Raw genomic sequence first — 25,698 nt, forward strand, 5'->3', positions numbered from 1 at the left:
TGATAATTGCTTCTTTTCCTTTCTTTCCTCACTTTTCTGTGGTCTTTAGAACTTCTATTAGTCAGATGTTAGGCTTCCTGCATTAATCCTCTGTCTTTTTATCTTGTCTTTCATTTTTCATCTCTTTGTCCTTTTGCTCTGTGTTCCGAGACATTTCCATAATTTTAACTTCTAACTCTCCTATTGAAGTTTTTACTTAGCAACCATATTTTTAAATATCAGTAGCTCTTTTTTGTTTGTTTGTTTGTTTTCAGATTGTATATTTTTCTAGGCATTCTGCATTCTGTTCTTTTCTGGTTGCATGTTCTTATGGTTACATTCACCCTTCTCAAAATGTGTGCAAATCTTTTGTTTCCTGATGACTGATTTCCTCTTTCCATGAATGCAAGTTTATACATTTGAAAAAGTTGGGTCAGACTACCTGGGTTCAAATCACAGCCCTGATAATATAGTAGCTATATGACCGTTTTAAGCCTGAACTTCTGCAGCTATAAGGTGGGAATGATGATAGTACCTATCTCAAGCATTATGAGAGTAAGTGAGATAATACATGAAAAGTATTTAGCACAGTGGCTTTGGCTATTTTTATTTATAAATATGCCACTTTATTTTAAACTGGCTATAACCTATTTAATTATTATTTTAAAATCACTTAATTTCTGTAAACTACTCTTTCTTTGATTCTTTTTTAATAAAAGATTTTATTTATTTACTTTAGAGTGAGAGAGAGAGCATGCAAGTGCGAGTTGGAGGAGGGGCAGAGGGAGAGGGAGAGAGAGAATAAAGCAGACTCCCCGCTGAGTGTGGAGCCTGACGAAGGGGCTCAACTCGAGAACCTGAGATCATGACCTGACCTGAAATCAAGAGTTGGCCACTTATTGGACTGGGCCACCCAGGCGCCCCACTTTCTTTGATTCTTTAATACAACTGCTGTTACTGCTACTACTACCATAGATATCTTCAAGCAGACAGACATAGTAATTAGCAGAAATCAATTTAGGGCAAAATAATGACATGATGGTTTTGAAGACATTTAAAATTCCCTTTCCTTGGAATTTCTTCCAACTTTTTAAATTTTGAAAATGTTTAAGCCTACAGAAAAATGGGAAGAACAATTCAGTGACTCTTATTCATCCTTTTCATTCTTCTGATCATCATTACATACAGTTTTTCCCATGTAGAGCCATTTGAACATAAGTTGCAGATACCATGAAATTTATCCCCAAATAAATACTTAAGGCATTTCCTAAGAATAAAGACAGTCTCCTCTTAACCACAATGCCAGTATCACCCTGCAGAAAATTGACATTTATTCAACAATATTATCTAATGTACAGTTCCTTTACACATTTTTTCAGTTGTCCAAAAATGTCTTTATGCCCTCCCTGCCCAGTTAGTGTTCATGCATTTCTTTTGATTATGCTTCTTCAGTCTCTGCTGGTCGAGAATAGAGATTTTGCCACTTTCTGTTTTTCAGGAAACTGTCCTTTCTTTCCAAAGTCTGGACTAGTAGTCATGACCTGTGTCCCACGTTCTGCGTTTGTCTCCTTGTTTCCTAATTATTAGATTCAGGTTGAACACCTTTGTCCAGAAGTGATGTTGTGCACTTATTTAATTGCATCAAGAGGCAGGTATAATTAAGTTATCCCTCCTTGGGTAACCCGAAGTTTGGTCAATTAGGTGAAAATCTTAAGATCACTCTATTTTTAAAGGGACGATATAATTTCCGGATTCACGTTGTGCTTTCATTGCCACAAATTTGGAACCCAGCATTTCTTCTGGAACCTGATTCCTTTTTGTGGGAATGGTACTTAGAAATCAAGAAAGATCTGGGTACCATGTATGCTCTTTGCTGATGTGGTGTCCTCGTTTCTAGACCTTTTCTGTAGATAGGTCTAGGACATAAATTTAAGAAAAAAGGTATTAATTCATACTGATACTCTCCCATTCAAATCCACCATCACTGGGCCATTCCTTACATTTCCCTTATTCTGCATTTATATCTCCCTTTTCCCATGTTGAAAACCTGGGTTGCCAAGAGGAAGTGTATGTTTAGGCATTTGCTTTATGCTACCTGCAGACACATAGAAGAGCATCTGAATTTCAACACCAGTGGTGCCACCACCAGTCAGGACTAGCAAGGAGGAGTAACCATTTCTTGTAGTTTTTTATAACCACTAGAAGATACGCCCCTCAAGGTATATAATGAAAGCATTCTGCTACAAAGTTACTTGAATTTATTTTCTCTGTCCTTTCTTAGAATTTCAAGCTGTTACATATTATTCTCATTAAGCAAATATGGGGCTATTCTCTTTCGCTTCTTTATTATTCTGTTTATAAATGCTTCGGATGTTTCCAGGATAAATCATTGTTTAAGGTCCTGAGTAAGGTGGGACAGCTAACATGTTTACCCATTCTCTCAAGTGAGGCATCTCTTTATTGATCGTTATCACTGAAACAGTTTCTAGAAGTGGAGAGAAAGCAATGGGTATACAATTAATAAAGTTAATTAATTTTGAGTTCTTCAAACTTCTGTGTATATTATTCAGCTAACAAATACAGCCTGAGACACAGAGTAGATCATAGACAGATTATATTCTTTAAAGTTTGGTGTGATGAATTGCTGTGTTTTTTATTCCTATTTTAAAATTGGAGTGGAGTCGATTCCAAAAGATATATTTTTAAAAGATTTATTTATTTAAGAGAGAGAGAGCACACATGAGTGGGGGGGAGGGGCAGAGGGAGAGAAGCTCAAGCTGACTGCTGGCTGAGCGGGGAGCCCAACGAGGACTCAGTCCCAGGACCTGAGATCATGACCTGAGCCAAAATCAAGAGTCGGGTGCTTAACTGACTGAGCCACCCAGACAACCCCCAAAAGATATTTTGAATCCTAATATGTAATAAGAATTATATCTAAGAACTAAACACACAGTAAGATTCAAGAAAACATGCTTTTATAATAGAATAAAAGTAGCATGTGGATTTCCGCTTAACGTCTTGAATATGATAATGACGGGAGGGTCTTCGTCTGAAATGGAACCAGAGCTGACACTTCTGCAAAAATAAAAGCCACACAGCACCTATTAGGTCAGATTTAGAAGGCTACGTGTTTGAGTATAAGAATTTATTCTTTCTCAACTAGCTTTGTGATCAAGCAATTTGGACTCAAACAATCATACTACAGTTTACTGTTGCCACTGTAGCAAATTGCCACAGACTTAAACAGAAATCTTCTCTTACAGTCCTGGAGGTCAGAAGTCCAAAATGAGTCTTAGGGGGCTGAAATCAAGGTGCCAGTCAGGCCCATTCCTCCTGGAGGCTCCTAGGAAGAATCTGTTTCTTTGTCTTTTTCAGCTTCTAGTGTCTGCCTGAATTCCTTGGCTTGTGGTCTATTTTCAAAACACATCACTCCCGCGTCTGTTCCCACCCTCATCCCACCTTTTCCTCTGGAGTCAGTCTCCCTTGGCCTCCCTCCTTTAAGGACACTGGGGATTATGTTGGGTTCATCCAGATAATGTAGGATAATTTCTCCATCTCAAGATCCTCAAGTTTATCACATTGGCAGAGTCCTTGCCATATTAGATAACATTCACAGGTTCCAGGCATTAAGACGTGAACGTCTTTGTGGGAGGCATTATGCAGCCTGCCATACATCCCTTTTTCCTTTTGACCATGAATATTTATGCAGCCTACATTATCTTTGGCTGTACTGCAAAATCTTTTGGGCAGAGCTGCGAATTGAAGGAGAAAATGCCCCCTTGCCCCCTAATTTTCCTTCAATTACCAATATCCAAGGATAAAGAAATTCCAGCATTTTGTGATTTATATTACATGTATTCAAAAAGATAATTGTGGAGTTCTCATTTCTACTCCCTTTGCATTTCAAAAGATAATAATACATTAAAAATTGGCACCACATTTGCATGGTTTAAACAGATCCACTGCAGGCATCTCAGTTCAAACGTAAACTCTGTGCATAAGTGAGTGGTACTGTTTTTAAAAAATGTATTACAAGTTAGAGCAGTACACCCTACTCCCGCCCCAGGACTCCTGAGAGGTACCTATGCATGTCTTTTGTTTTTGGAGGTTAGGTCTTAAATCTCTCTGGCTTATCCTCCTTGATGGAAGAAATGATGATGAACTGATGAATGGAGCAGTGAAATGGAATTATTACTTGAATGGCCAGTGGGGGGTTAAGTGTAGAACACACCACAGCTCCTAGTTTCACCCCAATTCAGTGTAAGCTGGAGTTTACATTCTGTTCATGGAATCCCCCTCCCTTCTCTCCACCTGCCTACCCCCCCCCCCCCCCCCCACCGCCCCGCTTCTGTTCCTACCCTCCTTGGTGACCTGGGCCCATTAGATTGTGCTGAGGAGGGTTTTATGCTTCACGTGTGTGTGTTCTCCAGCTCAGGTGGCTCAAGAGGAGAGGGGAGGAAGTGGCAGTAATTGCTCAGGCACTGAATAACCAGGCACTGTCCTGGGGGCATTGACAATGACCCTGTTAGGTGGCAGCTCTCCGCATTTTATGCAAGTAAAGGGAGGGAGCAAGATGAACCACTCGGGTCGGTCTGACTCTTCTGTTCCTCTGGGAGACTGTTTGCTCCCACGACCTTCCTCTGATGTAGGACAGCTTTTCTGACTTCGTCCACCTCCAACCACGTGGTGGGACTGGCCCTCCTGGCTTTCATTTGTCCACACACACCTTCTGTGCAGGGCACTGTGCTAGGTAGAAAGGGGAACAAAGAATAGGCCTGCTTCATGGAGCTTCCATTCTGGAAAGACAGACATGAGCAGGGAGCCAAGAAACTCAGGATTACAAATGGGGCAGGTGCTCAGAGTGTGCTGTGAGGAAGAGGGGGGTGGGGGAGAAGCCTACGTTACACTAGTTGGTCAGGGAGGGCTTCTCACAGGAAGCTGAAATCTGACGTTCACCGAGCAGCCAGGGCCCATGGAGAGAGCCCACGTGTATTTACATTCACAGCATGCCTGGGACTTCGGTTCTACCTTTCTGTTCCTATGTTCTCTCTCCTCTGTTTATTGCGAGTCATTGGGGACAGAGGTGATGCCTTTGTCCTTGTCCCTCCAAAGCTGAGCATGTTTTGTGAATGAATGATTAAATCCCCAGAGTAACTTTAATTATTATTTTTATATTTATTTATTATTTATTTATTTTTATTATGTTATGTTAGTCACCATACAGTACATCATTAGTTTTTGATGTAGTGTCCCCAGAGTAACATTAAGTTCTTGCATCTTTTATCCTGGCTTTCTTATTTGAAGAGTTTGTGTCCGAGGATCATCCTTCCCACATTCCCTCAAGTAAAAGTAAACAATAGTTAACTTTTCAATTTTGCCAGTAAATGAATGTCTTGGTCGTGGATGAAGGGAACAATGAGGGGGAAATGAGCAATAACCTGAGCAATTAAACTTTAAAAGGGATTTGGTGGACGAATAATGGAGAACCTGCTGTGCATGAGGACCTATGTTAGATGCTTTGGGAGATTTAAACATTAAAAAAAAAAAAGAATATGAGAAAATAGAATCCCTTCTAGTGAGAGAGAAGAGAGACATGGGGTGAGCATTTCAAACGTGTCGTAAAACAGTATATTTTACGTCACACTTGCGGCGCATGCTCTGTTGCGAGGTGAACACAAGTGAAATGCTGTGGATGGAGGGACAGGTGTGAGCCCCGTGGACTTAGAAACCTTGCGGGACATCTCAGGTGTGGCTGAGGAAGAGTGGTTGCGGTTTTGGGGTGGTAGGCTGGGAAGGATACACTAGTGCGCTTCAATGTTAATAAATGTCTTCGTCTGTTCAGGCAGCTCTAACACAATACCAGAGACTATGTAGGTTTAAATAACAAACATTGATTTCTCACAGTTCTGGAGGCTGGGAAGTCCGAGATCCAGGTGCCGGCCCACTTCTGTTTGTAGCCCGTTGTCTTTATGCTGTGCCCTCACCTGGCAGAAGTGGGGAAGGAGCTCTCTGGGCTCTTTTTTAAGGGACCGAATCCCATTCATGAGGGTTCTACCCTTAGGAATTAATTCCCTCTAAAGGGCCCACCTCCAAATACCATCACACTGGGGATGAGGCTGCGACACATGGATGTGGGGCGACAGAAGCCTTCAGTGGACAGCAGTAAATACACAGTTCCCGACCCCGCCGGACAGTTCCCTCACAGCGGGGGGGCTCTGCCTTTACCACCAGCTGGATCATTTCTTGGGGTACTGAGGAATTCCAGGTGGGGTGAGAAGCAGCCCATGTTGCAGGGATTCCCCACTGGTGCTTCTCTACCCGTTTGAGGCCACTGACTTAGCAGAAGTCGCCTGCCTGCCTGGGTCCACGTGTCTGCCCCCGCGGGTCCCCCGCTGGGGTCTTTGTTCTGCTCCCAGAGCCCCAGGGGCTGCTGGAGTGCCTGTGGGGGGACTGGCTGACAGAGGGGCCTGTGTTCTGTCCTCCTGCTCCTTCCCCGCTTCACTTGTCATGAATGAACAGCACATGAGTGGAGAAAAGGAATGCATTTGGGGTGGAAGATGTGATTTTCAAGAGGGGGGTTCCTGACAACAGGTGGCAGAGATGGCTGGAGGGCCCACAGCTCCCCTCAGTATGGCCAGCCTGTGGAGCAGAAGAGCAGACATGCTCCCTTTCTGGCATTTGACCCCGAATTGACCCGAGTTACCTGAGTTACCTTCAAATCCAGTGTCAGGAGGGAATCTCCAATAACTGAACCTAGAGAAATTTAAGAATGCCGATGAAAAACCATGAAGGTGGGGGGAGAATCAGGATCTGTTAAAGTCAGATTTTTTATTCTTTTATCAGAAACTAAGCTCTCTCTTTCTCTTTTTTTTTTTTTTTTTTTTAAAGATTTTATTTATTTATTTGACAGAGAGAGACACAGCGAGAGAGAGAGCACAAGCAGGGGGAGTGGGAGAGGGAGAAGCAGGCTTCCCGCCGAGCAGGGAGCCCGATGCGGGGCTCGATCCCAGGACCCTGGGATCATGACCCGAGCTGAAGGCAGACGCTTAACGACTGAGCCACCCAGGCGCCCCTCTCTTTCTCTTGTATTAAGAACAAATGCCTAGATTATTTCACATTACCCCTCAGCCTACATTGGGCTCCTTCACATTTTTAGAATGTCTTTATTGAGATCCTAATAGGCAAGGTTGTTTTTTTTTTTTTTTAATCATTTTCTTCCTTTTGTTTTTACAATAAAGCAAAAGGAAATATGATTTATCCACTTAATGAATATTTATTTGTTAGGCAGCCTGTCAAGTTCCATTAGAATCCGGGCCAGGAATCAAGGTCAGTAAGACTCCATCCCTGATTCTCCTAGAGTTTGAGGCCCATCCTAAGAGGCAGATGTGCAAAAGAGAAGGATGTTGGTAGTGAGGGAGAAGTCTGGGGTTTGTACCAGGAAGATTAGCAGCCCAGAGGCAGCTCCCTGAGGAGGTGACATGTCTGGGGAGCAGATTGGCCTCAGACAGCAGGTTTGAAAGTCATGAAAGATCAAAGGTCTGTGAGCTTTGTCGGTTTAGGGATATATTTTCTGTGTCACCGTAATAAATTTTGAACTGATCCCTGTCACGGTTGCCTAATTTATGAAATGGAATAACCTCATTGATCATTCCTACCACATCTGATAAACCTCATCCATGTGTGGCCTGAGCTAACTTGCCAGTTCTGGCTACAGCTGCACGAATTGCCTGGGGAGCAGGTGCGGAAGCCCCCAGCCTGCAGTGGCCGGTGGCTGCTTGGAGGACCCCACCAGAGCTCAGCTTGTGCAGAAGGCGGCGGGGAAGTCAGCATCCCTGCGGCTAGTCTCCAACGAGGGTTTTGGCTTCCATGCCGACCCCCCCCCCACCGCCGCCGGACATGTAAATGCTACATTTAGACCTCTGATTGTGCTTTTGTGAGTGGAGTTTTTCCTTTAAGAAGCTTTTCTTATTCTGATGGAACATTTATTCAAAGTAAGACCTACTCTGTCCTTTCTACAAGTCTTTATGAGGCTTAAGCCTAGGAACAGTTCGCTGTGAAACATCTTTGGTGGTTATTTTTTTTTTAATGCTACCATGTCCTGTCTGACATGATATAATTCTTTAATAAGTATTCGATGTGATCCTTCAGATGTATCGGAGCGTTACAATATATTAAAGGATAACTTGGAACCTTATAATTAAACCATTTACTTATAAGATTTTAAGTATCAAGTTAGAACAGTTTTCTGCAAAACATAAGTGGCTGTTTTATGAATGTATTTGTAACAAATTATTTCCTGTCCAAATGAGGAATCTTTTTTACCGGAAATGGTAACTGAGTATATTATTAGATACAAAGTTTTTCTTTTTCCTATAAAAAAAAAAAGCAATTTTCTTGAGGAAAATTGGGGCTTGCACATCTCCTCCCCCCCCACCAACTCAAAGTAGCTTAAGTCAAACATGGAATTTGTTGACTTATATGCTAGGGAAATCCGAGGGGGAAGCTGGCTTCCATGGGGACTCAAGTGTGCTCTGTATATTGGCCTCATTTTCTCTTGGGTCTGAAAGACAGCTACAGCAGCCCTTACAGCATTGACCCTGCAAGAAAGGAGACCCTCTTTTTTCTACTGTTGCTAAATCAGGTCTTAGGAAAGGCATTCCTTAGGAGGGGGTGCCCTGGGTCAAGTGCCCATTGCTGTGGACAGGGGAGTGGGGGTCCTTGCTGGCCCTATCTTGCAGTGAGGGGAGGGTGGGGCAGGCTGATGGGGAGAGAGGAAGGATTCCCAAGTGAAAAGGCAGACACAACCCTCATATGTGCTGGTAGGGCCTCCCATCATTTGGTGGTGTCGGGGGATGGGAGGCTTGTGTTCAGGCTGGTGCCGGCCTGGAGTACGCACAACAGGAAGGAGCGGTACCAACAGTATCTCTGCTTGTCTCCTTCCTCCTCCTGGCAGGACTCAGGTGCGCCTTGAGGTTAAGGGCTGAACTCAGCACTTCTCAAACTTGGTTTCTTCAAGTACCTGAGTGGCAGAGAAGTATGAACTCATGCTGTGGTTGTGGGGGCAGGGGAGCAGCCAGATAGTGTCCCACACAAGTAATGGAGATGACATGACTTTCTTCACTGCTTTATAAGCTGTGGGAGGGGATTCCCCAAGGGGAGGGGGTGCCCAGAATTCTTTCTGTGACATTTTCAGGTTCTTGGTGGTGGAAAGATTTTGTAAGTTTGTCTTCTTGGTGAGAGGGTGTCCCTGGGATTGCGTGGTAGCTTAGAGTGTTTTCGGGGAAATACTCATCAAAGGACTTTCTCAGTGAACAACTGGCTGGTGATGATCTTTATTTTATCACGAATTTCCATCACACATGAACAAAGCTAGAGTCTCAGCATTCTCACAAGCACCATCTTCATCTAACTCTCAAGCTCCCTTTTTATCGCAACAGTTTTGTCTTATGCACTGAACAAATCTGTCTTGGCAAAGTATCTGCTGAAGAAGCCTGCCTTTGAGGCCCCTCTTTATTTTAGGTGAATTCATTTACTTCATCTATATTTTTACTCTTTGTTGCATCATCTTTTTACTTTTTGAAGAAAAATAGCAAGTTCCACCCTGAGTTTGGAAACCTACCTTCCTTCATCTTTCCTTGGTAAGCCAGAGCCCAGTAGTGTTGAGTAAGCCTTGAAAATCACTTTCCAGTTCCTTACAAATTTGTCTAAAGGGAGGGTTTAGAATCCAAACCATGGTTCAGTTTCTTGGGTTTGTTTTTTCCATTTTCACCAGCCTCTAGTGCCCTGATGACGTGGCGTGTGGGGACCCTGAAGCGAGCTGGGGCCTGGACCTGATCCGCCTCCCACCCTCTTGCCTGGAGATGTGGCCCCATGTCACTTCACATCCAGTGTCCCCCTCCCCGCCCCCCCAGTACCACTCGCTAAAAAATTTAGCAAATCTTGCTGAAAAAAATCTCTGTCAGTTTGGCCTCAGCATGTCCTGAGTTATCATGAAAAATATAGTGAGTTCAATTTTTTTTTTTTTTTTTTAAGATTTTATTTATTTGACAGACACAGCTAGAGAGGGAACACAAGCAGGGGGAGTGGGAGAGGGAGAAGCAGGCTCCCGGCTGAGCAGGTAGCCCGATGCAGGGCTTGATCCCAGGACCCTGGGATCATGACCTGAGCTGAAGGCAGACGCTTAACAACTGAGCCACCCAGGCACCCCGTGAGTTCAATTATTAAAATCCATTCTTTTATTCAGCTATCAGACAAAGAAAAGGGCCGAGTTAAATCCAGCCTGTCGACCAGTTGTTCAGATTTGTCTTTCCAGCCCATTAAAATACAGTTTTACGGTGTCATTCGATGAGGGTGCTTTTTCAGCTGGGCTGTCTCTTCTGTGCTTAAACAGGTGCAACCACATCAGGCATAGAGCCTCACCACCTTGTCACCCGTTAGGCCGTTTCTTGATTCTGAAACAGAGCTTGAAGAAAACTTTAAGCAATTTTTAATTTGTTAGTATGAATGAGCTTCCCATTGTCTACACCTAGCCACCTAGACTTTTTTTTTTAATACAAAATATGGGATTTATTTTCCTTCAAAACCCCTTTTTTTAGAGTAAGGTGATTGAGGAGCGTTTTTCTCATGGGAGATGTCAAGGTTATTCACCCTCTCAAATTACAAATTGGTTAGCGTGCCAATTTCTTGTAAAAAATTTCCCACAAATTCCAAATTCTTCTTTAGTTTTCCTTTTCTCTTTGGATATTATTAAGAAAGCATTAAATTGTATTTTGGGGGGTGCCTGCGTGGCTCAGTTGGTTAAGCGTCCACTCTCAGCTCAGGTCATGATCTCGGGGTCCTGGGATCGAGCCCTGCATCAGGTTCCCTGCTCTGGGGAGCCTGCTTCTCCCTCTCCCTCTGCCCCTCCCTCTGCTTGTGCTCTCTTGCACACGTGCTCTCTCTCATGAATAAATAAAATCTTTGAAAAAAACTAAAAAAATAAAATGTATTTTGGGAACCACTCGCAATGCAGCTGCAATGTAACCACAACAGTAAATACATTAATTTTTGTTATTCCCATCCTTGTATGCACAGGTACATGTCTTCTTGCTGGGTGCAGTGGTCACCACCCATTACAGTTCTCAAGGGTCTCTCTACGCAACAGGGGAGATGGTTGTCTTTCAGGGACCTCATTGGACTCCTTAACCTATCATAGCATCTAGAAGCTGGAATTTCAATTATATAATAAATACAATTATATAATTCTGTGGCTTGGGGCAAAATACTCTCTGTCTTAGCCTTGCCTCTAAAATGGGAATAATATGTAATGATGAATGAAGATTTGATGAATGTTGGTAATGAACTTGCGCAGGCCAACACATGTATTTCCATATGCACTTCTGTAGCAGCCACTGTTATTCTGGCTTTCCTCATGTGTGAAGACATCATATTGAAAAATACTTTGGGGAGAGGGACAAAAGTCTGGAATTCACAGGGTCTAGATTGCAGTAAGGCCTAGGCCACCCTTCTCTCCAACGACAGCTCCATCCGGTCTCCTCTTTCTTTGCTTCTTGTGCGTGACACCATTCTTGTTTGGTGCCCAGGCTCCTCTTTTCCCCTACTTCTCCAAGTAGCTCTAGAAGAATACTGCCCTTTTAATAAGAAATTGAGCATTTTTATTTGAAGAACCAGCCAGTGAGAATGGACTTGTTGATGTGTTCACAACTGAAATTTTCTTTGCGGTATATATGTGTGTGGGCCAGGAGAGAAGAGAGTCTCCCAGAAGGTTTTTTTTTTTTTTCCTTCTTCTCCTCTCTCTGCATTTCCTCTCCCCATCTCCCAAATAAATACACAAAACAGAGGTCCTGTATGGACTCCGGAGCCTCACTGCCTCACGTGAATCCTGGCTTGGCTCTGATGCCTGGACCAGTTGCTAAACAGCTCTGTGTCTGTTTCCTGATCTGTAAAATGGGGATGAGGACAGTTATACCTCAGAAGATTATTACGAGTTGTAAATGAGTTAACATATGGAAAACACTTTGAGTGCCTGGCACTATGTGAGTGTTAGTAATCATTAAGCCCGAACCATATGGGTCATATCTATTCTGGAGTAATGGTTAGGAAAAAGGACTTTGGAATGCTACGTTCTGAAGTATTATGTGTTCTATATTTTCACAGGAAAAAAAAAAAAAGAATTCCTTATCACAGTTCTAGGTGGAAAGAATCAGCTCTAATTAGGGAAAACATCTAATGCAGCCTCCCTCAAATTTCAGCGAAAGTAGAAAGTTGTTATACTCTGTATGTAGCAGAAAAAATGATAACTAACCACCTGTACATTTTGTTTATGATGAGCAACTGTGCTGCATGCTTGACACTTAATGCTCTAAGAATCTTAGGAGTTTCCTATACCCATTTTACAAAAGAATGAGGAGGTTTGGAGAGGTAAGTGACTTGCCCTAGTTGGGAAGTGGCTGAGCATGTCTGGCAGATTCCTGAGCCCACCTGCTTCGATGGCTGGGAAGACTGCCCAGCAGAGCAGGGGAGAGTGAGTCTGGTTTCTTATCATCTTAATCACATCATGTCTTAGGGCTGATAGTAAGTCTAATAATATCCTTCCTTTTAAAGGCAGCCTTAATGTTGATGAACGTCTGCCTCCAAATGAGTTGGCAAAATTAAGGAGCCAAATTCATGATTTCTTGTTTCCTGTGATTTGATCAAGCTTCCCTGCAAAAGCCGCCACCTCCCCGCTGCCTTTAGACCCGTAGAACAACTGAAGTTCTTCCCAAAGGTTGATAGTAACTTGCCTGAGTGAACTAGAGCAAGGACTCCTCTGGCCCTTGAATTTCCAGTTGTATATTGGCCAACACACTTCCCACTGCTCGCTCACTCCATTCCTGGCAGGGGACCACTGCAGAAGGCTCATCTGATGGATGAAGCAGGAGTCTCAAATATCTGAGGGGTGGTTTTAAGCTTATTCTTCACATTCTTAGATCATAGTCGTGACATAATTCATGTGTCTCCAGTAGAGCATGGCAGACATTCCACATCTTCCCTCTTCAGCCTCTGGTGGCTGTGGGAGCTGGGACTTTGTTGTCCTTCCTGGAAAGAACTTTAGTCACATCTTAATCTGAGCCATTCATTTATGCTCATTTGAGAGATAAGCAAATTTGACAGCAATACCGAGTTGATAATCTTGGTCTTGACCTTTGAGACAGGATTAGTAAACAAACTGAATCATGAATTGTTTATTATTTTGGTCACAGAAGCTGGAAAGTCCCTAATAAGTGAATTTTTAACTTATTATCCCACATATTTTAAGTTGTTCCTCATTGATTAATTAGATTTGTACTATTGTTACAGATTTGAAAAGCAAAAGAAAAAATATCTTTCTGTTAAAGAATGTTGCAATTTTATTTAATGGAAGAAATATTCTCTTATTCTTCTAGAAGAAAATGTTCCACTGAATAATTGATGCTTCTAAAATAAAGCCTTGTGTTTTTATGATACTAGAATAGCTTTCATTATCTAAGTGAATGTTAGCCCTGAATATTAACTATTTTCATGTAATAAATATTTTGAACATAGGAAAACTCAGCAAACTTGATTGTTCTCAGGTGAAGTTTGGACCACAAATTATACAGAGCCACAGATAACTGCAGGTGAAGAACTAATCACAATATGCAAATCAGCTACTATTAAGAAACTTAAGATTTTTCCATGGTTTTGTTCATGTAAAATAGGATGTAAAACTAGAAACTTAATTATTAATTCAGGATGGCAAATACATTGTTGTATTTTCACACGTTTTAGGAGAATTGAGACGAATATAGTCATTGCTCATTGGTGATTTTGTAACCTTTGTTTTTATTTTGTATAAAATAAAATATGAAATGCGTTATTTTTGATGAGGGGGGCAAAATAAAAACACAGTGCCCCCTAGTATTTCATAGTCTGGATCTGAACTTCCTGCTTCTAAAATGTATGCTTGGCTTGAAATGATATAAATATCCTTCACATTACTGATTTATATTTAAGAAATTCTTTCTGAAGATTCTACAGCAGGTTCTTGTTATCCAAGGATAATTGGAACCAGAAAAAGGCCATTTAAAGTGAATCTACTTAAGTGGGGACCAAAATTTCATAATTTAATGAAATGAAGCTTTGGGACTTTATTTTACAAAAAAAAATAACCTGAAAAATATGAAAATAGATTTATTTTAGTTTACGTTTAACAAAATTTATATTATCATTTTGACCATGGCTATCTCTTAGAATGAGCAATGCAAAAGTCAGATGTTGAGTGTTTTGAGAGGAGTAAATTTTTGGACAGAATGTATGACTGTATATTGTGGTACTTTAAATCACATTTGACACTTACATCACATCTTCAAGATGGGCTAGTTTTACAAAAATACTCGAGGTCTTAGTCATTTTCCTTTGGGCCTTTTACGTTCTTTAATATTAAACTCCCTCTGTATTAAAATCCCTATCTTGCACCAACTTAAAATTTTTCTCTGAAATGATTGTTTCCACATCAAACTGCTCAGTCCCCATTTGCCATTGTTTTACCTGTTACTGCGGAAGTTCTCTGATGTCATTTTGATTAACCTCATGAAATTCTGTATTTGCGGGGCAAGATTTGCAGCCTTTGCTGTGGACACATGTCGTTCCATGGGAGGTACAAGACCCCCACTCACAGGATCAGGTGTAGATGCTGGCTGTGGACGAGGATGGAATTTTGAGTGGGGACTCAAGTCATAAAATGGTTGGTTATTAGGAAATATTTTAGTGTTTGGAAAACATGCTTCCCCAAAAAAGCTCATAACTGTAGGGATTTGGATGGTGACTACTCAGATAAGGAGGATCCCTGATTTATTTGTATGAATCCCTTGCAGTGTGCTGGAGAGAAAAGAGGACAGATTCATGAGTGGGGAGGTTCCAGGGCTCATCTCCGCCCTTCCAGTGAATAGCTGTATGCTCATGTTATTGGCCTGATGTGGGACTCCATCCCAGAACCCTGAGATCATGACCTGAGCCGAAATCAAGAGTCAGTTGCTTAACTGACTGAGCCACCCAGGTACCCCTGAAATGTCAGGTGTTTTAAGCTTGGCAAGAGCTCCATCACTGTTTCCATAGACTCCTAGAATGTAATAGTCAGTGATCATCTTCCTCTTTTAGTTTATTTGCACCGTATATGTATGTATGTTATACTTTCATAATTTCCACGGCCACATCCATATGCAGCCATACTTTTGGTAAAGTTGTGATCAGCAACTTTGTGATCAGCAACAATGTGAAATTCTCCTTTCAGTAGTTTCTCTCTTCTAAGTGTTCACCTATATATTGTAATCTTAATAATTCTCTTTTTCACATGTACCTGTTCTATTGGCTGCCTGATAGTCCGTGGAGTAAATGTGTTAATACACTTAAATATATCCTGACCATTGGGCAACTGAGCATCTCCAGAGGCTAGACTTTGTGGGGGGGTTTGGGGCCCTGTCACCGTAGACATCTCTGTAGGTCGACAGTTTTGTAAAAAGGGCTTCTCACATGTGTAGCATGCTTCTGTGTGCATTTTGGTACCTAAGGGCCTTTTGCTCCTGCTGTACACAGGACAAAAACAAACCAAGGCAAAGCATCTGGCTTAAGTGAAGCTGGAGATGGGTGAAACAAGGAACACTGGAAAAACATTGTCTTCTGCTGCTGCCAAGCAGGACAAACAGATATCCTGGGGAGTCTGGCATGAAATAACGAAGCAGGTGGAGGAGACACAGAAACCCGGGTTCTGAATGATATCTTCAGATTCCAGGCTTTGGCAAGGGCAGCCACCCTACCCTACACCTTGTACTGGATCACCTGGGAAGGTTGGTGACTTCTGGCTTCTTGAAGTTGCACTCAGTCTGGTCCAGAGAACAGGGCTGTCAGTCATCACTGGAGGGGAGACAGTCCCCAGAGGCAGATGTCCTCACAGCAGTAAAACATCCACAAACAGAATTAGATAATCCTACAGTTATTAAAAATCACAGCACTTTTCATTTTAGTGCAAGATCTTAGAAATTTTCAATGCATCCTTGGCGGGGGGGTAATAGTTTGTCCATCCGTTATAATTCGATTTGCTGCCTTCTTATCAAGATAAAGGAAGCATAATTGGTACTGGTAAGATCTACTTTGGTCTGTGGATGTTGACCTTCCTCTGCAGATGTGGGTGAGCTGTTTGCAATGCTTGTTTGACATAATTTGCAATAGTACTGAGCTGGTTATTGGGCAAGAAAGGGAACTGTGTGCTGTAATTGGGGTTCCCTTGATTGCTTGCAGTAGCTAATGGCAAATGTTTCAAGTTAGGTCAGGTTAAAGTAGATTCAATCAAGACAATTTTAGTCATGATTTAAATTACCAAGTAGAAAAAACAAACTAGAGAATTATAGAAATTGTGTGTCGATTTCAAATTCTTCTGTGCAAGGTCATATGGGAATGAGGGATATTGATAAAGAAAGATGTCGTCCAATATTTTCAGAGGTTAATATATGCAAACTGGTTTATTCCATCTCTCATGTATGTATATTTCTCAGTTTTGGAAATGACATCCTATAATTTTTAAAACTAACGCCCCCACCTTAGTGTAGGTACATTGGAGACCAGAAGGAATGGTGAATTCTTTTTGAATTTCGAATACCACAATGAAAGGTAATTATTGATGATTTCAGAATGTGTTTGCAATATTGATGTGTAGGTCAGCTGCAAAAGCAGCAAACAAAAAACTGAGAATTGTAGATATTTTCTCTCACACACAAAAAATAACTGGTACTGTTCTGAGTTAGATAAGTGATTCAAAAACAAGCACCCAAACAAAAACTTAGCATATCTTCTTAAATCAGCTTTTCCAGATAGGCATACCTGAGGATGAAGGTGTGACCCAGCTGAGCATTTACTCCTTTCCTTAGACCGCATGTGTCCCATGGCCATTCTGTGTCATAGCCCCACATGCAGAGAGAGAATGTTGGAATTTCCAAGATGTGTTATAAATGACTGCTAAAGTACAGGGACTAATTTTAATCACACATAAATTTGATAAAACATAATAGCCAGCTGCCTTAGCCCCTATCCCGGTCCCAGCTTCTTGAAGCCCCATGACAAGTGATGGCCTCACCCTGATGAGACTCGTTCTCTCTCAGGCTTTTTTCTCACCTACTGTCTCCCTCAAGGTTATCTTTCTGAAGTCCATTCACCATATTTTGTTCTTAGGGACAATCACAATTCCTGCTTGCCAATTCTCATTTTATTCATCCTATCTTCTCAAAATTATTCTACTTAATGATGTTTAAATTCATACTGATCTACTTTTTTAGTCATATCGGTCCTAGGGCCAGTGGGTTGAGGATATAAAGAAACATCTGGAGGGGTGCCTGGGTGGCTCAGTCGATTAAATTGTCTGACTCTTGTTTTCAACTCGGGTCATGATCTCAGCATTGTGAGATCGAGCACCACAACGGGCTCTGCTCTGGGTTTGAGCCTGCTTAAGATTCTCTCTCTCCCTCTGCCCCACCCCTTGTTCTCTTAAAAAAAAAAAAAAAAGAGGGGGGGAAACATCTGGAGAATTTTTGAAACCCCTGACTGTCTAATGAACAGGTTGCTTGCCTTGAAGAAGATCTTCACTGATGGAGATATTTCAGTAGAAACTGCACACCTGTCTGATGAGACGTTTTGGAAGGGGAGCCTGGCTGAATTGGGAAGACGGTTTTCTAGGCTTATTCAAACCAAAGGGGATTGATCCTACAATTTCTCAACTGATGACCCAAAGGAAGTGAAGTGTTTGTTTTGTTTATTTTCTTTTCACACATTTAAAAAATTAAGCAAAGGTATTCAACTTGATTATTGCACCTGGAATTTCTGGTGCATTTATCATCATGCTTTGGAGGTACCTTTCTTTAAACCCTCATTCTTAAGCGTATTTCCTGAATGGCTCACTCTTAGCCCTCATGCTCTTGGAGGGCGGTCTGGAGAGAGGATGGTTTTGTGCATGTACTTTCCACCGTGGTGAGGTGCGCAGGGTGCTTTCAGAGCAGAGTGCCTTGGAGGGAGAGGGCCTGGCAAGGCAAAGAGCACTCTGCATTTGGCTTCCAGGGGAGGTCTTAGTGCAGGTGAATCAGGGATTTCACCTGATAACTGGGAGCTACGCAGGGGGAAAATGTGATAAAAAGCTGTCTGAAGTGGGCGGTATGTGTTTTACTGGGTTGGGAGGGATAAGATAACCATGAGTTGATTATAAACCTGAGTGTTAGGAGGATCTTAACATGACTTTTGAACCCCACCTGCTCTGGCCTTCTTGAAACCCTAGTGTCTCCCTCCCATAGCCAAGCCTCCTTACCATTCCAAGGGGACAGCAGCAGAATAGTCATCAAGCACGAGATAAAGCACGATGTGGTAACCTTTTTTGGAAATATCTGTATGTCCCATCACCATGCCTGGACATAATATATACTTGAGCCTGTAGAGGCATATTTGAGTTTTAACGAAGTTTCTAGGCTCCTGTTTCCTCATGGAGCCTCCCTTATTCCAACAAGATGCATTTTCTCCTCCTTCCTTCTAAATGCAGCATCACTTTGTCCTTACCTTATGCCACTGGTTTAGTTCCTTTTGTTAATTATGTGTTGAAAAGTTGTGTCCTCATTTACCACGGGAATGTTACCTCCATGAGGCAAAGGATTTCTTTTTGTTTCATTGGCTACTTACTGCCAAGAGCCTAGAACAGTGCCTGGTACACAGTAGGTGTTCAATAAACATTGACTTAATGATGTAATAAATGCGTCTCCCTGACCAAATCAAAAGTTCCTTGGGGATAGGACTAGTCCCTTCATTCCATGAATTTCTTGGTGGACTGACATAGTGGCTGTGTTCCCTGACCAGAGGTTTGTGGGCTGTGCTAACCCACCCTTGGTCCTCTCTCATGGAAGGTGAGAGGGAGTGTGTTGTATGGTCACTATATCGAGGACCATAGGTTACGCTATCTACTTAAAGCATCAGAGATTCTTCCCAAATAGACATGGAAGAAGTGCAAAAGCCAAGACCAGCATTGGTGTCCATGGCAAGAGTTTTTTACTTGTTGGGTTCACCCGTCCCTCCCAGGAAAGCTCTCTGATGGTCTGCAGGGCGGGGGTGGGGGGACAGCAGGAAGGGCGTGTGCTGGTTGTCACAACTGAGTCTTCCCCTCTGGTCAAGTCTGAGAGGAAGTGTGTGGTAAGTCACATGGAGGCAGAACGTCTGGCCTATCTAAGAAGCCCTGCCTCTATTTAAGTAAATGGATGAGCTCAAAGGAGCACAGAGAGGAGAAGCTTTATTGCAATGCATACAATTTGATTTATAGCAGCTATGAAGTCTGGCTGATGGAAGAATCAAATCCAATTCTGATGATCTAATAATATCTTTGTGTAGGTGCCCTGAGGGTAAGTTTTGGTTTTTGGCTTCCACTCCCAGGTGATCACAGGGAAGAAGGAGGTAGGCAGACTTTTCCAGAGCCTTGAAGCTGAGCGAAATTATCAGAAAAGGAAATTTTAGGTACAAGGATTTTAACTTTAAAGCACAAGAGTAGTTACCTTTCGGTCAGCTGATGAGTGATTTTGAGACAATCATGAGATGTTCATTTAATGAAACCATAGCTCCTTGTCTTCTTCTTTTCCCTTTCTGTTTCTCTCTCTCTCTCTCATGAACAGATGCCATTCTGACTTTAGAAATTGTCCTGCCTTTGCATGTTTGTGCTGAGGTAGCTAGAGTCCATCTCCTCATCACTAAGTGCTTATGAAGCTGTCGTTCTGTGTCACACACTTGCTGCCAACCTGTCTTCCCTGCCCTCCTGCATGTGCCTGAAGTCTCACCCAGAAAGCCTGTCCTCTTACAGCCATGCTGCTGGACTCCACCAGTTCCATTCTCCCTGTACCATCCCCTTTCTGGTGTTACCGGTCAAAATCCTATTCCCTACCTGCTCCACCTCCACAGAGCTCACCTCCTTCCAGCCCTGTGGTGTTCTGCGCATCTCTCAGCCCTCATCTCCTGCCCTGTGACAGCTCCGGTGGGGGAGCCCAGCAGGTAATGTCTTGGCGTGCTGGCCCAGTCGGGAGCCTCATCTGCAACCACCTTCTAATCCCTCCCCCTTGCTTTGCTGTTCTTGATCTTGCATGGAACTCTGTCACCCTTCTGAAATGCCTGGGGTACTTGTTACAGCTGGAATCTTTGGCTGTAACCCCAGGGCTAACATCTAGAGTCCCAGCCTGGCATAGAGGGCCTTCGGATGCAGGCTTCCATCCCCCGCCTCATTGCGCCATGTTCTAGTAATGCATAATTACTATCTGCCTTCTGGAAATAGGCTCAGTTTCAACCTTGTGGCCTTGTACATGCTGTTCCTACCACCTGGGATGCATTTTCCCTTCCTTCCCAATGGGATAAATCTAACTGATCCCTAAAGGGGTCATTCAGGAGCCTCCTCCAAGAAGCCAGCTGGGTCAGGTGCACTTGTTGGAGGTAGAAGAGGTGTGGGCCCCACTGGACAAAACCCATATTACAGCATGGGCCAGACTATGTGTTTTAGAAGCTGATCTCCTCAGGTAACAGACTTCTATAAAGGTGGGTCTGGACCCCTGGCCTGTAGCAGTGCACCTAACACACAGTTGTTTAGAAAATGTCTGGCTTTCTCCTCACACGTCCTTAGACCTTCCAACCTATACTCAGTGCTTCTTATTTTAGGTTATTCTTCTTCTAATAAAATATTTAATAAAAAAGTCCCATCTTTTTTTAGGAATGCAGAGAGGAATAGAGCATGTAGATTGAGGTTGCCACTCTTTCTTAAAGCATGGCTTCGGTGGCCTTACTAGCTGCTTCTATTCTCACAAGGATATGTAATCACCACTACATCTGAGAATCCAGGAAAAGTCAGCAGAGCAAGAGAATCCCTCTGTTGCCTACAAACAGCTGCAAACCCAGGGTTTCTGATTTTGCACATGGGCCACTACAAGCACACCACAGCCAGGAGGTGGCCATGCATTCAGCTTCAAGGTCCCCTCATCCTAAAATGTGGGAGAACCACAGGAGAAGCAAAGGAGGGCACAGAGGGCGCTGGTGTCTCAACATTCACCAAGCTCTGGAGGCTTCTACTACATTTAATTATTTCTGCTCGGACAAAAGCTTGTTCTCTATACTCCAGGTTAGCATTGCTATGTTGTGCTGGACATAACTCCTCTAGCTTCCCTCCGCCGTACGTCTGTCATGCGCAAATGCAGGGCTCCAGCAAGATCCTAGACCTGTGGTCTTCCATGCAGGGCAGACTTCGGCTTCACGATGGGGATCTGTCCCAGTATGAAGACTAAAGCCTTTCCAATGGCGTTAACCTGTTTCTCATAAGCATGTCTTCACGCATAGACTGAGGGGTTGAGGCAGGATGATCTCTGGGGTGTCTTCTTGCTTGCGCATTTTGGGGTTCTCTGGATTGAAGGTAGAGTGTTAAGACATGAAGGTGGGTGGGGGCAGCAAGCATGGATGAACTTCTGGAGGATTTTACCCGAGAGCACAGGTAACAACGGGAATGTTGTTCGAACGGGAAAGGCAGTTCTTTTCCCTCTGTCTTCATGGAATCTGGGCGGCTGACCAGAAATAGCCAGTGAAACTATGTCCCAGCTGTCGCTTATAGTGACACTAAGCATATGGGGCTGGGCAAGCCTGGTTCCCCTGAGAGAATTTATTTCTTTGGTTTGGGGATTTTGCGGTGCGTGGCAGAGAAAAGGAGCAAGGGAAATGGAAATCTTCCAGCAGTTTTCACTTCTCATGCCTAGAAACGTGCCTAGGGGATGGAAAGTGAATGCACTTTTGGGCAACTGTGTCCTCAGGGTGGCAGCTGAGCTGAGGGGGAGAAAGGAAGAGGGAGAACTTGTGGAATAGGATGCTGGATGTCTGAGACACATAAAGAGAGGGTCAGTACAATTCAGTCTCTCAAGTTTACATTTGTTAACTTTGAAATTGTAAAAATGATCACAGTTTAAATAGCAATTGTTAAACACCCAGTTGATCAAGTATTTTATAAACCTTTGTTCTGAAGTATTCTTAAGGTAAGTGATCTCTAGCCTAGTGGACAAACAGGTTCTGATGACCTGGGATGAACTCCTGTACAAGTGACTAGATCTGATTCCCAGTAGATGCTTCCAATACCCAAGGGTCACAACTGTATGCCGATAGGAAAACAGTTGGAAAATCTGCTCCATACAGCCAAATGGGCACTCCATCCTAGGTGGATGCCAGCTGGAATGGAACCCTCTGTGTGGCCAAATGCTGTTGTCAAAAACAGAAGAGCTGGCTCTGGCTCCCCCCAGCCAGTGTCCAAAGAGCCGGCTGCTGTGGCCCCCTGAGGTGACATCTCAGGGCCCAGAATGACCTCCCTTGCCCCGCTTGAGCCAGCCACACCACCTGGTTCTTTCCACTTACCTTCTATGACAGGAAATCTCTACAGGAAATCTCTACAGGACGCCAGAAATATGTCTTTTTTTTCACTGTCATGGTCAGAGACTGCTTAGTCTTTGCTTAGCTGACTAGTGTCTACTAAGTATTTGTGTTTAGCAAGTTAGGCAGTCTTTGCTCTCAAGAGATTTATGGCATGCACATGCACACGTACATCCACACGAACACACCCCTCTGTTCTTTGAACTTTAAACTATATTTTTTAAAATATTTATTTATTTGACACACACACACACAGAGCACAGGCAGGGGGAGCAGCAGGGACAGGGGGAGAGGGAGAAGCAGGCTCCCCGCCAAGCAGGGAGCCCGATGCAGGGCTCCATCCCAGGACCCCTGATATCATGACCTGAGCCGAAGGCAGACGCTTAACCGACTGAGCCACCCAGGCGCCCCACTGTTCTCTGAACTTCAAAAACAATGAATGAATGTATGTTGAGGTAACGGAGAAGTAACAGCAACAGGACAGAGATGAATACGTTTTTACTATAATTAACAAATCTTAGTGTCACACGTGGGCAAAGGGGGGTTTTATCCCTCACTAGAATAGAGGGATGGAAGACAGGGCATGGCTGTCCCTCCATTTTGGGGTCGGGGCAGACCGGAGAAAAATCATTAGCTTTATTATTAAAACAATTGAGAGGGTGGATAGAACCTAGTTTGATGAATGGGAATGGCAACTTTGTACGGTGGCTCACGTGGAAGGACAAAGACCATGTGCTTCTCGGAGGTGCTGGGGAGGAGCAACATTCCAGCAGGTGGGAGGACTGGCGTCTAGGAGTGATGGTGTTCCAGGTTTCACGCTGGGTCATATATGTGACCTGGCCTCATTGACCTGACTGCTCCAAAGCTATGTGTGGTAGGAAGACTCTCACAGCTCCCTAAAGAATCATGGCTCATGACCTAATCTCTGGAAGCTGTGACTGTGTTGGGTGACATGGCAAAGAGGAATTAGGTTGCTGGTCAACTGATGTTGAGAGATGGGAAGGTTCCCATAGGTGATCTGGTGGGTCCGATGTAATCACAGGGTCCTCTGAAGTGAAGGAGGAAGGCTGGAGAATCAGTGTCAGAGTGATGTCATGTGATAAAGTCTGCAGTGTCTTTGCTGCTTTAAAGATGGAGGAAGGGGCCACAAGCCAAGGAATGCAGGTGAGCAAAGAAATGGATTCTTTCCATAGAGCCCCCAGAGGAATGCAGCCCTGCCAACACTTGACTTTTAGCTGAGTGAGACCCACTTTAGGCTTCTAACCTCTAGAACTATAAGATAATGAATTTGTGTTGTCTCAAGTCACCAAATATGTAGTAATTTGTTGTAGTAGCAACAGGAAACCATCCAATATGGAAACCTGTCTCTATTTTGGAAACATGAGACCCTTTTAGTTATTTATGGAATATCATACAATGGAAAACTAATGGAATATAAGTAACTCAAAGAAGAAGCTTGTCAAAATTAATTCTAAGATCTCTTTAAGCTCATTTGTTTTATTAGTGTGAGGGCAAAAACTTTATTTCTTTCCTGTTATATCGTCACTGCCTAGTTCAGTGCCTGACTCATGAATCTTCAAATGAATGGATGTTTTTTAACTAAATCCATGAAAAACCAAAATGACTATATTTTCAAAGACATTATTTTATGCTAAAGTATATCACTAATATTAGAAATCTAAATTCAAGCTCTTGTTATAGACAAAGAAAATCATACTTTACATTGCCATTTAAAGATGAGAGGCTTCAGGGGTGCCTGGGTGGCTCAGTGGGTTAAGTGTCTGCCTTCAGCTCAGGTCATGATCTCCAGGTCCTGGAATTGAGCCCCAAGTCAGGCTCCCTGCTCAGTGGGGAGCCTGCTTCTCCTCCCTGTGCCCTTCCGCCCACTCATGCCCACTCTCTCTCTCTCAAATAAATAAAATCTTTAAAAATATATGAGATGCTTGAGTAGCAATAGTATTTTTAAGTCGTTGGATTTAAGTGAGAGTCGTCATTATTTCTTTCTTGGGTTCTAGGAACTTCTTTGTACCTACACACGGTTGGAGTGTTAACTCGTTTCTCGCCTATTCGGTAAAACTGCTGTAATATGTAGCATGTTGTGACCTTAAGTTGGTGATCAAAAAAAATGTGCTCATTATTTATGAAACTCAGTTTGGAGAGTTTGGTATTTTTTACTAATGATATTATTAATGATCTTTGCATGGCATCTTTTAGAATTAGGAATATTTCTAGTGTTGATTTTCTATTTCTTTACTCATTCTTTGAAAAAAATCTTTGCTAGGATTTTGCTGTGTGCCAGGCCCTGGAGAAACAAAGGTAAATAAGATATGACACTTACTCTAAAGGAATTCACATTCTAGATGGGAAGAAAGGCAAGTGAGTAATGAGAATATGGGATACTCAGTGTTAAAATAACTTACGGTGCTAAGAGGAGAGAGCTTTCAGCTCTGCAGGGAGAATACTGCAGGAGGAGACATTTGAACCAGGAACTGAAGGACCAGGAGGTGGCTGGCCAGTAGAAGAAGGCGACATATATTAGTTGCCTACTGAATCTCAGGCACTGTACTAGGTGTTTTTGCATGTAACTCTGTCATTTAATTTTAACCGAGGAAAATGGTAATCTAGATAAGTAACTTTGCAACATCACACAGAGTAGGATTTACACGCATTGTCTTAAGAGTCATTGGTTTTAAAGCTGAGGTGGACAAACTTTCTGTAAAGGATCAGAAGTAAACATTTCAGGCTCCATGGGCTCTGTGGGTTCCCGTCAAAACTATTCAGCTTTGCGTGGTAGCATGGAAACAGCTATCGATAACAGGGAAATGAATGAGTGGGGCTGCGTTCCAAGAAAACTTTACTAAGAAAAAGAGGCAGTGGCCCCAAGCTAGTCCATGGGCTGCAGTTTGCTGACTCGTGTTCTAGAATGGCAATTATAGCCACCATTTTGTTTTGGAATATTTCTGGAGAGGGAGCTTTTAAGTTTCATTAGTTTCTCAAGTGGGTCAGTGACAGTTTCAGAATGTGTTAATAGAATCTCACCAAGAAGTGATAGCAGACTGGATTAATAATGGAGGTACAGACTGACCCAATTTTCTAACATTTCACATCGTTGTGGTTAATACTTAGCAGACCTCTGAGAATCCAGATATAATACATCTTTAGGTCATTATAGATGAGTCCAAAGAGAAAACCACACTAATTCATTCTTGGCAGAGGATTTGATATTGCGTGGGTATGTGTGTGTTTTAACTCTGAGATCTTAAA

General features: G+C 42.9%; 1 protein-coding gene across 3 annotated transcripts in view; it reads left to right on the forward strand.

Moving 5' to 3' along the window:
• The window catches only part of SVIL (supervillin), a 226,376-nt gene that overhangs the window by 24,187 nt on the left and 176,491 nt on the right, over positions 1 to 25,698 (forward strand). The gene's annotated exons all lie outside the window — the stretch shown is intronic.

Source organism: Phoca vitulina, unplaced genomic scaffold, assembly GCF_004348235.1.
Source record: "Phoca vitulina isolate PV1807 unplaced genomic scaffold, GSC_HSeal_1.0 scaffold88, whole genome shotgun sequence".
In the NCBI taxonomy this organism is placed as follows: domain Eukaryota; kingdom Metazoa; phylum Chordata; class Mammalia; order Carnivora; family Phocidae; genus Phoca; species Phoca vitulina.